The sequence below is a fragment of the Amphiura filiformis genome, unplaced genomic scaffold (genome assembly GCF_039555335.1).
Source record: "Amphiura filiformis unplaced genomic scaffold, Afil_fr2py scaffold_44, whole genome shotgun sequence".
Classification (NCBI taxonomy): Eukaryota; Metazoa; Echinodermata; class Ophiuroidea; order Amphilepidida; family Amphiuridae; genus Amphiura; species Amphiura filiformis.
This window is the reverse complement of record NW_027305508.1, coordinates 700,681-716,949: the sequence shown is the minus strand read 5'-3', so window position 1 is coordinate 716,949 and position 16,269 is coordinate 700,681.

The following is a 16,269-nucleotide window of genomic DNA, read 5'->3' as shown; positions in this document are numbered from 1 at the left end:
ATCAGATGGCCTATGACCTGTTCCTTGCTGGTATGTGGATGGCCTATCAGATGGCCTATGACCTGTTCCTTGCTGGTATGTGGATGGCCTACCAGGTGGCCTATGGCCAGATGACAATGAAGAATGGTCTAAGAATAAGAAACAATATTAGTAAAATTAAAAACTTTTCCCAACCATATCACAGAAATAACAACCAAAAAGTATCCACTGATTATAAAACCAGGATTTAAAGCTTTTTTAAAGATCTTAAACTAAAGCTTGGTGTATTTTGTGCTTCAAAGCTTCGTGCATATAGTACTTTGTGCCTGTCATGCAGATTGCAAGCACAGGGTTTGCTTGGTGCAATGGCAAAATAACAATTCTTCAATGTAATCAAGCACTGCCATCACTGGGCTTATCCAGTTGAAATCCATATGTCCCCTATGGAAGACATGATCTTACATAATCTCACAGGGGGTGTAGATTTCAAATAGACTCACCCATTCAGGTAAACCTATTGAAATTCACACTCCCTGTCAGTGATGCCAACGCCGCGCCTTAGGCGCACAATTGGGCTACTTGGCGATCACTTGCCGCTACTCAAAAAAGCATGCCGCTACTTGTCTAAAATTGGGCTACTTTTGCCAGTCTCAGGTCATGCACTAATTTGATGTATTTTCCTTTCAATTTAGCCGATTTATAAAGGTTTTGAGTCTTTGAAGCTCCAAATTGAAATTACAATGGGTTTTGTGACCATTTATTGATCGGTCAGTAACTTCCCCAGTAAGTACCGGAAGTTTCAAAGTCAAGTGCTTTTCCGCCCAATTGGATGTTTTGCGTTCTAAATTCGGGTAAATCCTCCCAAATATCCGGTATTGGGCGCTTTTTTGGAAGCTTAAAAAATTGGGCTACTTGAGAATCCTTTACCGCGGCCTGACGAGTCAATGCGCCACGCCTTGACGTTAAAAAGTTTTGGCAACACTGCTCCCTGTACATGTGTGGAAGATTTAGGTCATGTATTCCATAGGGTTCTATTGATTTCAACTGGAATCAGGATGGTAAACAACAGGAAACTGGGTGGGCATTTGCTCACACAGCAAATTAATTTGCTACCCAGTAAATTTAACTTGCCCATTGCCTACCCAGTAAATTATTTTGTCCACCCAGTAAATTATTTTGCAAAAAAGGACCGGATTTTAATGCTTTTAGTTAATTGTGCAAAGTTACGACTACCCAATCAAGTGGAGACTTACAACATTGTTGATGTGTTTATATTTTTCTTCACTTATCACACAGTACTAGCTCAATCTCATTATTAAAGTAAATTTATATGTGTACAATTAAGTTCATTTAAAAGTACAATCCAAATAAAGATACCCATTTACCCGTTAGTACTCCATTATAGAATCTATTGACTTTACTTCTGACATGAATACATGTATAAAGACATCACATAAAATCAAGGTTTTTATCACAAAAGTACACTTGCCTCTTGGATGATTTCATAAATGTACATTTTATGGTGTGTGCAAATCAATTTATCTCTTTAAATGTATTCTTGGTCTCACTATACATATAAAGTAACTTCAATAACATGGATCATAAAGCTGTAGGCATATGTTACATGATCAAGGGGAATGAATCACATGTCGGCAATTTTCAATTAGGAGTTTTTTACATCATTTTCTGGCAGTTTACAAATGCTATATTTTGCTGCAAACCCCATCAAAATCAGACATCTGGTTACAAAGTTATGAGCAATTTATCAATGGCTGAAAACAATATAAAACAAAAGAATCTGAACACTGTTTTTGCTAATATCTCAAAAACAATATTAGCGACATCCGACTCATTCCCCTTGATCGTGTCACATATACTGCTTCTTGAGACAAATGTCAATCAATCAATTTTTATTAACATTCACAAAAAGGTACTTATAGTACACGTTACAATAATTATTATACCGTAGATGTACTTAACAAAGAATTAAACAATGTTGAGCACTATTAATAAATGTATACGATAATTAATTTGCGATGTACATCTTTCTTTAGGTTTGTTTCTGACCAAAATTTTTGCCCATATTTGTGTTAAAATTGCACATTTTCTCACAATTTTGCCCTCTGGGACCTACTCAATAGAACAAAATTGCAACTTTGCTCCCCCTGGAAATTTTGCCCAGTAATACCAATGATCATTTTTATTTTTTTTTACTTTTATATAGGACTAGAACTATATAATTCAGACTCATATGACAATCACATATGGTCCATTTTGTCAAGGAGATATAATAAAAAGAGCCATCAAAAGTCAATTTCCTGGCCATCAAAGAGCCATAAAAAGTCCACTTTTGATAATATCTAAGCTAATTTCTTCTCAAAAACAGGACTACATTTTGGTAAATCCACATCAAACCTGGATGCATATAATTACAAGGTGCCCACCTACAGTGTGAATTCCAATTGGATGAATGCAGCTTTCAACAGCTGTATTTGATCCAACCACGATCGGATATCGCATATTTCAAACTACAACACGAATGCACGACCTTGGACACAATACTAACCAATCACGAATGCATTGACATGGTTGGATTCACTTCTGCGTTACCCACGCACAGTCGCACACGCTGGCATACATCACACAGAAAAAAATTGTCGCAGTATGCCAGGCTGTGTTCATCCAATCGGAATTTCCACTGTAGTAAATTAGTTTTCCTGATTTGAGGGCAGAAGAAATTAATTTGCACTGGAAAACTTTACTGTACCATTCAGAGCTCACCTCTACAGAACTATTAGGACCATACGCTGAGGCAGCACTCTCTCCTACACGTATCAACTCATTGGTAGAGGTACTCACCTGATTCCAAAACATCTACAGAACTATTAGGACCATACGCTGAGGCAGCACTCTCTCCTACACGTATTAACTCATTGGTAGAGGTACTTGATCTGTCATCATCATCCTCCTCATCATCATCTGGTCTGGTAGCAGTGGCTGGAGCTCTGATATAATAACAAAATTAAGCTACTTATCTGTGACATACTTCAACAATGACATTGCTACATGGTTTGGTAGTGGTGTGGGGTGCATGCATGGGACTTCTATGTGGTTTTTTTTGTAAGAATTCCACAACAATGTTCACATGCCTTGACAATTTTGCAAGAATAAAAACAGAAGTTTGCACCATCTAGGGTCCCAAGACTGCAAACTTTTCTTCATTTTGAAATGGTTATAGAAGAGGAACAATTTGAGACATCTTTGGTCAAGATGTCACTTGCTTCCCAGATATGGGAGTAGGCTCCCCAAAATTAGAATTCCATAACTTTTGAGCTTTCTCTGAACTTTCTAACCAAAATCAAAAATCCATGACTTTTGAGCTCCTTCTAGAATTTCCATAACCCCTCATGCATGAGCGACACGCAAACATGATTAAATCGGTAATGTTTGGTTTACATCATTGGCCATTTTGCATTCGGAATCTTTGTAGTCTTTAGCCAAAGGTTAAAGTCAATGAAATGCTTCAAATTGAAATTTAAGGTTTAATTTGAGGACTGAGGCATAGCAAAATGCCAAATTCTTGAGACCAAGTTGGTCAATGTCAATATAATACGGTTCAATGGGTATTTTGGTCAAATTTTGTTCAAACCACACAAAGGTAATATTATCTGGTAATGATGATTTAAAAAAAGTATAGTTTAGCCTATCTGCATCGTATATATATATCGAGTTATAAGCTAAAAGGTCAAAGGTTGTATCCTTTCACCTGATTACTTATATCAGGAGACATCTTAGATATGCTGCAAACTATAATTTATTTGAATTATTTTTGCAAGATGACCAATTTACCACCATTTTGGTTGAAATCAGAGCATTTTGTTTAGGTTTTGACCTCTGTGGAACCCAAAATGCAACCTTTCACCTTTTTGCTGATAACCCCAGAACCATACGTCTCAGATAGGTCAAACCATACTTCTTTTGAATCGTTATATCAGATAGCAATACTTCGGCTTGTGGTTTATTTATAACAAGATTTGAGCAATTATGATTTGACCCACTCTTTTCTGAGCAAGGTGTATTTTTACCATCAAAGTTTTTCCTATTCTTTGATTTTGGACATTATTAATCACAAAAATTGCATGGGATATCTCTTGCTTCTTGACTATATGTAGACAAACCTTACCTTCTGTAGTTCCCCCTGGTTAGACTACTTTGAGTACTGTAATCATCCGGTAACATTCTTGAAATACTTGAGATGGTTCCTGAGGTCAACAGATCAGGATCATCTGTTGTGTCCACTGATAAAAACAGAGAGTGTTTCTGTTACCTTCACGTAAGCGGTCACTTATATACATGTATGTTTCATTATTATTCATATTTAAGGACATTTCGCTTTGTGACACAGTGGCATCTACAGATATGTTTTAGTATTAATTAGAGATGCACCGATCATGATCTGTAGTTCTTAAACGGGCCCTTGCCTAACTGGTTCTGAATCAGGACTGGTAAAAATGATTACAGATTATTGCTACCGATTACATCAGCCTACTTTCGCCAGCATTATTTAAACTTTAACTCTTTGCCTTTTACCTCCAAAGGAGGCCAGAAAGGACGCCTCATAATAGTGTAAAGGTGGGTATGCAGTGATGCTGAACAACACTGATTTTTGCTATATTTGTAATGTTTGCCATATCCTATATTAAGGTTAAAATCATCCAGTATTACAACATCATCAATATATAATGTACATACTATAATTTAGAAAAATTGAATCTCATTTTAGTACGGTATACATAAATTTGTATCTTCTATAGAACTGGGAGGTCTGTAAATTGTTCAGGAAAAAATAGGTTTAGTTTGAGGCAAATTGACCTCAACCCAAAGAGCTTCAACAATGTAATCAATAATCATCAAAATTTGACAACTGTTTTAAAACAACATTTTCTTTAATATAGCATACAATACCACCATGTTCCATATACCCTTTCTATCTAGTCTACAATTGTTGTAACCCTTAATAGAGATATATTATTGTCTGTGAACTCATCATTCAACCACGTTTCAGTCATTTAACATAACATCAATATCAAACTTTAATGTGATCAAGTTTATTATGTACGCTCTGGGTATTTATGTGTGCAAATTTTTACACCTTTTCCAAGGAAACAATTATGATCAATATAATGTATTTCAAAGTTCACCCAAACATGCATGATCGAGTACAACAATGGTCACACCAGCAATGAGTAGCACTTTGTATCAATGCAAGTCATATGAAAACTTTAATTGCATTTATCACAAACTTTGACAGAATTTTAACTTACATTGGTATTTATTAAAGAGTACATGAAATAACATTTTTGTATTATTTGTTTTAAACATTCACCACATTTACGTTTTTTTACAAGTATTAGGCGCACCATGGTTACAAGTATTGATAACAGTTGGGTTAGATGAGTCAGAGTCATTGATGCTTGTACAAATTTAGTATTTTTATGATCATCATTACTAGTATACTACAAATGTATTTACATTCCTTTATAGTTTCAATTTCTTTATGTACATTTGAATACAACTTACATGTAGGCTTATTTGAACATAAGATGTATATTAAAATTTAAAATTGACAGCCTCATCCCCCCCCCATTTTTTCTCATTGTTGATGAGGTTTTGGTATCACATTATAATAGAAGGCTAATCCAGTACCCCATTTTCCACTAAATTGTATGGCTTTCCCTTATTGTTGTTTATTTATACTGTACTTTCACAATTTGCAAAATTTACTGCACTGCTATCTCTCTGTACGTGCTTTTTGTAAAATGATCAGTTTCGGTGCCTTCCTGTTTGCCTTCAAGAAGTCACTTCATTGCTCTTTAAATATAATATCATCAAAAATCTACTGATAATATCCAATTTCATACAGAACCTATTGGTCTGTTCAGATTCTCTCCCTCTTCCTTTCACTCTCCCTTTCTCCTTTCCTGTCCCCCTCTCTTCCTATCTCCCCTCTCCAATCTTTTCCTTTCCATGGTAGGAGCAGGAACCCAAATATGTAATTTTCGTCAGAAGGATTGCCCCTCCCCAATTCATCTATGATTAGGTGCAAATTATACAAATTGTGTAAACATTTATATCAAAGGTGAAATTTTGCATTTATACTACATATTTGCTTTAATGAAGGGTATCCCTGAAAGAACTGTATGGTCCAAAAAATGTGGGGATTGTAATGCCCAAAAGAAGCATGACTAAAATAATTGATGTTGGTGAAAAAAAACAGCTGTCACATACTTTTAAATTATGGCAATTGATTGCCCCATACTTGGTGGCTGTTGCAAGTGAAAATCCACTATTTTGGACCATAATTACCCAATTTAGGAAAACTTTCTGATTTTTACCCTCCCCTTAAGCAAAATTAACTTTTCCCCAAGAAAAAATCCTTGCTCCGAATTGTCCGGAATTAAAATACCTAAATATTTAAATTTCTGATAGTTATATACAGTTCATTTGGGACACCCTGTAGATCCACAAGCTACATTGTTCTCTGTTCAAGTTTGTTAATGTTGAGAAGTGTATTGAAGATTTTAGTGTCAGATACTAATATACTACTGTCACTCTCTGCCACATTTATTGCTCTAACTTAGTTCATATTTTGAGCAGCATTTCTATCTTGCAAAGATCCACTTATGTTATTAATGCCGGTCTGGTTGCCACGGTTACTGCTAGTAAAGCAACAACAGCAAAGTCTTTTTAGAGTATCGCGCATTCCATGACGATATTTTTGACAGCAACATACATACAGGATTGGGTTTATACAAGAGTTCAGCACAAGAAAAATATACCCTATGTTGCGAGCTGTTTTGCTTTGCTTTAAAAAGTCAATGTTAATCACATCTTCAAGTATATCATCCAATAATCTTAAATGATGTGGTAACTGACAAAGGAAAAAGAGTATGTTGTTGAGAACCAATGTACGAGTAACTTGATTTTGAGCTACCTGCATTTTTTCACTATTGTTTCCAAGTTTTCGATTCATCAAAACTGAAATAATTTTAACAGAAATAGTGCTGTTAAAGGGGGGTAACCCTATCGGTTTAGGATATGGATTCTCTTCAAACTTACATACAATGTCAAATATTGTCCCCTTTATCCATCTATGTGAGAAAACGGGAACAATTTCAGCATAAATGTGAATAATTAGCATAATTAGCAAGCCAATACACTGGTATGCTGCTGAATTGCATTCTGGTCAGGCATCTGAAACAACGGCCGAGCGTATGTCCCGGTGGAAACAGGAAGTGTTCGCCTTGGCACTGAAAACCGGCTCGCCCTGTACACTTTTATACCTCTATTCATACTGATTAATCTTAAAAAACATTACATATTACTGCGCTCATTATCATTCTTGACAAGATAGCCCATGCTGTATTTACTTCGCTTAATTATTTCTTTTTATTTTTAGCTATATGATGCACATTTTCACATATTTATGATTTTTCTTTGTTTTATTTTTAAATAATTTTTTAATGGGGGGAGGTGCTCTCATAATTTTTTTCATATTCCTCGTATCATGCTTGACAATATAGGTCATGTTTCCTTATTTATTTCGCCTCTTATGTATTTCTTTATTTTTGTTTTTTGTTTTATATCATTATAGCGCCATCTATAGTTTGACATTAGGGGCCTATTTGATGTATTTTTTGACCAATTGGTACTGGGGTGAAATCTTCCGAATCTATTCGATTTCATTCTATGACTACCCAAAACTCCCGTGTCGTGTAAAATGCGAACAACTGGTATACCTGTAAATTCCGCTGTGTTTCATGATTTTTCCGGAAATACATCGAATTGGAGCGTCAAATTTCAGGATAGTAATGAGAAAAATAGTATCTATTATGTGATACCAAAACCTCATCAACATTGAAAAAAATCGGGGGGATGATGCTGTCGATCGGGTTACGGACCTTTAATCAGGAAACAAACTAGAAATGAACAAATTGAAGTTACTTGTGAAAGTACAATATGTTTTATGCAAAATGCAACATGAACAGGTAGGTGTGAGAATGCTTCTCCTGACGGCCAAATGAAACAGGTTGGATGAAGTTTATATCCAAATGCATCAACTACATTAAGTGCTGAACCAATGAACCATATTGTAAGTATCATCTTAAATGTACGCCTTTTCCCTTTCATCAGGCGATGTTTAATTGGTTTGCAAATTGCCAGGTATCTTTCCACAGAAATCAGTGTGACAAAACCCAATGACATAAAGTAGGGGATATTTGTCGACATCCACATTACATAACAATCTATACTTGAACTAGCAGTGTAATAATCACGGCGAACATCGGAGATCAAATAATCCAAAGTTCCCCACATCCATATAGACACTAGAAAGAAAATATCTGTGATGGCTAAGTTGCTCATAAAGGCAGTCAAGCTACTCTTCATTTTTGGTATTGTCAAGACTGATATCAAAAAGGTAACATTTCCAAATATGCCCAAAGCACAAACAATAGGCAGCACAAGCATGTTAGTAGCTGCATCTGCAGAGGAGAAAACCCATTCCACTGCTAAAGCTGGATCAGTTACATTGATGATATAATCCACACCAAAACAAGTGTTGTTTTGAATGGCATCCATGATGAAATTACTGAAACAGTGTCATCAACAATTCCTTGCACATTAAAAAAGATATATAGTTGTAATAATTGGTATTTCAACAGTTGAAAAGTAGTCACTTTTTACAAAATCTTCCTGTCCCTTTCATTCATACAGTACTCGGAGAGAGCCTTCCAGAAAAGATCAGCATGAGTGAAATGGCGTCTATATAGCTAATAGAAAATCAAATTATTCATACTAGCTTTTTTAAGTAGCTATCACCTGATCAAATTTAAAACAAACTAGACCTACTGTGGCTCAAGAGCCAAGAATATATAGTTTGGCTGAAAATAGGAAAATGAACTGAACTGAAAATGTCTGTTGACAAGGGACAGTCTTCAGTGAACGGATCTTTTCAGAGCCGCTAGAAGGCAAAGGGCGGCCCACGTGTCTCATTCTTAGGTACTTTGTCCTGAAGAAGTCAGAGCTACTCCTGACGAAAGCTTGACAGTTCTAAACTTGTCCGAAGGCGAACCCCCTAAAAACTTACCATTGTTATGAATTCCCGTCGTAAAAGCCTATCCCACAATTTGAACTGAAATACATGTGTGCCAACGGACTTTTGCAGCCAGTTTGGGTCAGAGCTTTTTATCAGGGGTGTGAGAGGTCACAGACCAAAAAAGAGGAAAATAACTAAAATCGCTGAAAACAGTGTGAAATCAGGATAAAAATGCCAATTTCCTCATCCACACCCCTGTTTTTATTCTTAAAAAGGGTGAAGCGTCAAACTGATGTGCAAGGGATTAAATTTTCTTTGATGAGGCCTTCAGCTCCCCCCCCCTCATGTTTAAAACCTTCTAAGCCTATATGCATACATGATCTGAAATGGACCAGTTTACCGAGCGAGTTGAAAGTTGGTATTTTTGAAGTGAATACAATCATATTCAATCTTGCGTTAAGTTAGGCTCTACTGGACTCATTTGGAATGTTTCAAGTTGAAACGTTACCCTGGTATGCCAAGATCATATGAATGGATAATAATCTATACTCCAATTTTGCTTATCCTTGAATTGTTTCCATTTTGAGTTTAAAATGGACTAATTCATGAAATATTTTTATATTATCCATGGCCTTGAAATGATCCATATGAGGTAGAACAAAGTGCAGCTGCCATGAAGCAGCCAGCAAGCACCATCGATTGTTAGAGCTATAGTTGGACTATCAAGTTTGATCATACAAGTATCAAAGAGCCAGCTTAGCTAGAGCCTGTGTTAATACATGTATGCGGTACATTTAACAGAACTAATGTACTTAGCATACAGGTCGAGATGAATTGAAAATTGCTTTCAGATAGTCTCACATCATTAATGGAGTGTAATAATGTAAAAAAGGGCAATTTTTGAATGTGATTAATTTTTATGTGCTGCAATTTAGAGTATGAAACTGTATTAAATTACTACAAGTACTATACGAAGGCCAAGATTTTCTGTTATGGGCGTATACCAAAATTGGAATGGAATATACATGTACATCATTATCAGTAGACCCTTCAATATTAATTATGTTCCAGCAATCCAGCCAATATCGCTATCAGATATGTTATATGTGACACAATCTGGTCCATGGGGGCCAAAGGCGGCAAATTTGAAATTGAGATAAAGGCAAAAATATGGAGTAAAAAACAATAAAATACATAAGAAAATACACATCACAAAGCTTCAGAACTTTAAAACCTAGACCTTTGGTGTTTTCAGTATCCGATAGCCTATTGCTTGTATAAGATAATAATCATAGTACAACTCAATTTTCAAAAATGCCTCCTTTGGCCCCCATGGAGCAGATTGTGTCACATATTTAGAGGTTAATGACTGCGCATCAGTTGTTTTGAGGGTATTGTGAAATATCTAAACATTGTGCTTTGGAACCGAGGAATATCCCGAGGTTAAAAGCACAATGTTTAGATATTTCACAATACCCGAAAAATAACTGATGCAAAGTCATTAACCTCATTCATAACCGTCACTTTTTACTTTTTTAAATTCAATTTACGTCACATTTTCTTCTTTTAAATTGAAAACAGAACACAATTTTAACTTTATCTGTCGTTTTCCCTGTAAAAAATCGAATAGCCCATTAAGGAATTACCGCTAGCGACCAATCACACTAGCACGCAATCATGCGATGTCCAAATCTGGCGGCCAGCATCCGCGTAGAATTGTTTGAACGCGTAACACGCCACGTAACGCGGTCATTGTAGAGCGATACTTTTTGCTACGTCATTAAACACGGTCATTATACTTTTCAATGACCTGCATTTGCGTCCGCGTATTGAAAAGTTATTATCTGTGATTGGATTGCACTTGCTGCATATATTAATGAGGTTATGAATGATATTTAAACACGCACTATATTGTTTCTGTGTTTTATTCGTATTACGAGGGCTTTATGTGCATTATGTAGTTATAATGCACACATATAATCACCCCTTTATCTTACCTTCTATATCAGTAGACCCTTCACTATCAATATTTTCCATGATATGTTCCAGTAATCCAGCCAATATCTCAATGAGATACCTGATAATGACCAGGTTTCCATCTACGATAGCCTCTCCTGTGATATGAGAGAGGTCTGATCTCAACACATCATGCTGTAGACTGTCAATCACTAGCTGCATGTTATGGATCTCATCTTCTCTTGTAATGGGATTGGCAATGCTACCTGGGAAGATTTCAATTTGGCAAAATCAAGAAGAAAGCAAATTTAGTTTTCCTTTGTGGGGGAAATGGAGGCAGAGCAAAATAATGAAATTCATAACAAAATTACAATTAATGTAAGAAATAAAAATTTTCATACTTTTGCTCCTTTTATAGTGGGGTAGTGGAGGAGCAGAGCTTGATTCTGGGGTACTCATAAATTATAACACATCGGGATATTTGTGACTGTCCACCACAAATTTATGGGCTGGAATGTCAGCATTAATTTGCAACTTTTCCACAAAAATAAGCTTTGCATTGTTACATTTTGCCTGTTAATTGTGATTTTCTTTTGTTTTTAAGAGGTTCAATGGACCAGGGTTGTAGTTAGAGTGGGCGGGCGGTGGTTTTAGAGCCCACCACTCAGCTGCAATATTGGCATTGGAGCCCACCACTCAGAGTCCAAAATTGCACAATTTTGTTGTTGAATTGAGAATTTGATCAATTTTGACAACAAATGGTCAATATGCAAGATTTTCACTAAAAATGTCACTCAAAATAGTCCTAGTTACAACACTGCAATGGACCATATGGTACCTCAAACAAGCTCTGCAGACATAACAGCCATTTTATGTTGGATAGTCACACATGTTTTGTCAATATAAAACATCATCGCAATCAAAACTGTAGCCAGGGGATGCACCCCTCTAAAATTTGACAAATATCAAGATTTGACTTTTATTGCCAGTTAGTACGAACTAAAGGATTACGATTGAGCTATCGGCCCTATATTTTATTTGACAAAACAGGGTAATATTTTTTAATCCCCCCAAATAGTACTGTATTTTTCTGGAATCTGGAGTAGCAACAGTCAACATAGACACAAAAATTACCTCTGAGTCTTGCTCCAAGAATTCCTTCATAGAGAGCAACAAGAACTGCTGCTGTACACTGTGATATATCTTGTATAGGTGACAAATGGAACTTCGCTAGTAATTCATTGGCTATTGCTACAAATCCTGCAAGAGTGAAAGAGAAATGTCGTGATGAATTCATATATCAAAAGACTATATATTAATAGGGCTGATGAAACTTGATGTTTTCCTCGTCACATATTTTTTGTCAAATGATGGGGCGACTCTTTTGTTATTCATTATTTGCCAGATTTGATTATTACCTAGATATGGTAATTAGAAAAGGCCAAGAAAAAAAATTGTTTGCTTGCCCTCAAATGAATTTTAACAATTGGGTCGGTCGAGATTTTTTTTTTCTACTAGCAAACTCTACTGTTTGTATTTAAGGCTCCAAATATGAAAAATCGGACAATTTTGGTGTCAAAATGAATCAACTAACATTACAAAACAACTAAAATGCATTTTGTTTACATCTTCAAAATGCAAAAATTTGAAAAAAAAACACCTTTTTCAGGAATTTCCAAAATTAGGGTCAGTATTCTTTTGTACAGTAAATAGAAAAAACAACAACTTTTTTCTGATTTCCAAGATTAGGGTCGATCGGTTGCAAGCAAACATCATTTTTTTAGCCCTATGAATATTATCAATACAATACATCAACAATATACCTATGGTACTGTTGATGTAAGACAATGTTTTAAAATCAGGTACAATGTACCATCATCTGTTCTAACTTTGATGACACCACAGTGTCACTTTCAAAGAAGGTCACCTGTTCAATTCTTAGCAAAACAATGCTGTATTGATTGCATATTTATTTGCTCTATTGCATTCACACCCACAAATCTCCTCTGACAGTGAATGGAATTTGTTGTCATCATATAACCGGAATGTACATGTATTATAATGCTTAGATCAGCTTTACCAACAAGAAAAGATTTGAGTTTGCTTTGACTAAAATGAAAATAAATTTGCAGTTTTTGTAATCACATGATGAGGAAATCCTTACTACCACTGTAACTAAAAATTGCTGAAATCATCAGCAGGGTATGTCTGACATTTTAAAAGTTTAAATTTTTGAGTGTTTCCACCTCAATTTTCAGATAATTGACTTTTTCATGTAAAGTTTTGGCCAAAATGAAAAAGTGATGTGGGTGTGTGACGGGAAACTTTAGATTGCATAGCTTTGAAATGTATGCACCATTCTCAGAATCACATGGCGGCGCCATTGGAATGCTCTCTCACATATCAAGAGACACATTTTGACATCACTAAAAACCTCGAAGTGACACAAGGTAACATGTGTAAGCTAAAACTGTGAGGACAGATTATGGTACCAATAGGGTATTTAGAAACAAATAAGTTCCTTGTACCAGTATTCATTCTAATAAGCGCCCAGGCGCTTAACAAAATCATTTTGGGTGGGCGCTTATTTTTACCTGGTTTACCTAATTTTTTTGTTAGGGGCGTTTATTAGAGACAAATTTATGTATGCTATAAATGGGTCCTGAGAATGTTCTAGTAGCTTTTCTGATGTAGAAATCTAGTCCTCCAGCTATTTCACTGTATCGACGTCTATCCGTCACTTCAACATTGATGGTACCCGCCTTTAGCAAATTGAAAATACTCTGGATGGGCGCTTATTGGAATGAATACGGTACATCACAAAAGTGTAGGGTTGACTAACTGCAGCTAAATGCATTGCATCTATAGATCAGCAAATCTCTTACAGAATCCCAGTGCCGTACTAACGCTGTTACTTTCCTACTCAGTGAGGATGACAATTTTGACATCCTTCTGTTTACAGAGAGGTATACATGTAGACAAAAAGACCTGTCAAAACTGTTCCGGTTGTCCAAACAATCAAGTATCAGAAGGATGGTCCACAATAGAGTGATTCACGCAACATGAATCTAAGGGATTAAAAAGCTGTGAAGTGGAACCATGTGCTTCTATTGTCCATTTTGCCATCAAGATTTTAAACGCAAGCAGTTCCGGACCCAGAACTTGATCATGTCAGTATCAGTAAATGAAATTGTTCTGGGACTGATTACTCAAATTAACAGAATCCACGCATGCTTGCTTTATGGTATATTCTCAATAGCTGTCTTACCATCATCATGATCCATGGAATAGTTGCCATCTCCACTCTCCTCCATGCTGGATTAGACCTACTTCTGGCTTGCCCAATGTCAATCCAGTAAATAATGTTGCCAAAAAACTTTGATTCTGAAATGGAATTTATACCAAACATACATGATTTATTTATGGTTTCTACAACTTCACATTGTACCATTGTTGGACCTGATTGACAGCCTCACCCTCCCACATTACTCCATCAAAATGCACATTTTTGTACAATATGAAAAGTTTACGGCCATGTAAAAAATATGAAATGGGGTTCCTTGGGTTTCGTCAGTAAATTTCAAGGAATGAAGATGAAAGCCTATGCTTCACCCTATGAGCAGGGCGTAAGACATGCTAGACACAAATTAATATATACGAGGATCGGAAATAAACAATGCAAGCCTGAGAAAAATAATTATAATGAGCTTTAGGCTACTGCTGATACCAAAATCTCAGTTTTGATGAATAAAATTGGGGGATGAGGCTGTTGATCAGGTCAAGGACTTTTAACTTGGCATGATGGACAGTGTTTGACTCAACTGAGCAGGCTCTGCTATGCAATAATGCGAAGTGCTGCTATGATAATTGATAAACCATAGTCAATCAGAGGCATTGTGTAGCAAAAGTAAAAAACTTCATACGTAGCAGGCTCTTTGAGATTCTATAGTTGCTTGAGAAGTCAGGCGGTATAGGACACGTGACGTTCGAGGCTGGCGAAAATACAAGGCTGACAGCCCCATTCAAAATAGACGTTTAGCCAGGGGTGTCTATTCTTCCAGAAAATTGAAATTATTCCCTCACCCTACCACGCTGTGTCACATCCGTCCCCAGATTCTTCCCCAACTGAGATCCCGAAAAAATGGACCCAAAAGGGAAAAATTTAGGCTGGTTGCTATCTACATGATTGTACTTTTCCTTATTTTTTCTTGTTCCCTCCCTTCCCTGCCTGAATATAGGTGTGTTGTCAGACCCAGAAACTTCTTTTCTTTATCACGGTTAGGCTAAGTTGTGAGTTGTCCTATTCTGTATTCCCTACAGTCTGGACACTGAACTATTGCATCTAAGGACTAATGGTTCCAAAGGGAAGACAGGCTGGCAAAAACCGCTAGGGTCTATTATCTTCAGAGCTATCTGTGATGTATTAGTTACAGGGATGTACGAGTTCAGCTTCTTTGTTTTGATTTTCAGCTTTTTTTTGTACTAGTACATTTGCTCTGTACAAAATTAGGATCTTCCCAGATTGCAGCTTTTTGCTAGGTGTTTTTAGCTTTTTGCTAACTGTTTTCAGCTCTTTTAGGCCAATTACAATTGATTCTTAGTTTCCTGTTTCCCGCCCGCGTCCAAAGTAGAGAATTGCAAAATATTTAATTATTTTATTCATATTTTGGATTTTCTCTTTAAAAATAACTTTTAATGACTACCATTTGCTACTTTCTGACTTTGATCATATCATCTATAATGATGAATAAACATAGAACCTAATTGTACCATTACTTATGTATTAAATCAAACATAGTAGTAAAATAATTAAATGCATACTCCTTGTCAAAATGGCTTGATGTAGGTTGCGACCACTTATTTTAAAATAAAGAAAATAAAAGATAATTAATAATTAATAATTAAAAGTCGCCTCATCCCTGGTTTTCAACCATGAAACAGGAAACTAAGAATTAATTGTGAAGGGCCTTATGTGTTGACTCACATGCCCCTGATTTATAAAGCCTTAAGTTAGAATTAAAATTCTTCTGTAGCAGAGTTTGGAGATTGCATTCTGAACTATGGCATCTAGGCCTAGGGAAGGATAATCAAGGATTTGGATCTGAAGCTAAGGGCTTCCCTAGATATACTGTGAAACTAAAAAGAAAATGGATTTTGTATGAAATATGCAAAGCAGAGCTCCCTTAATCTTTGTGTGCATTATAGTATGACCACTACTCACTATTGCCCAGGCAGGG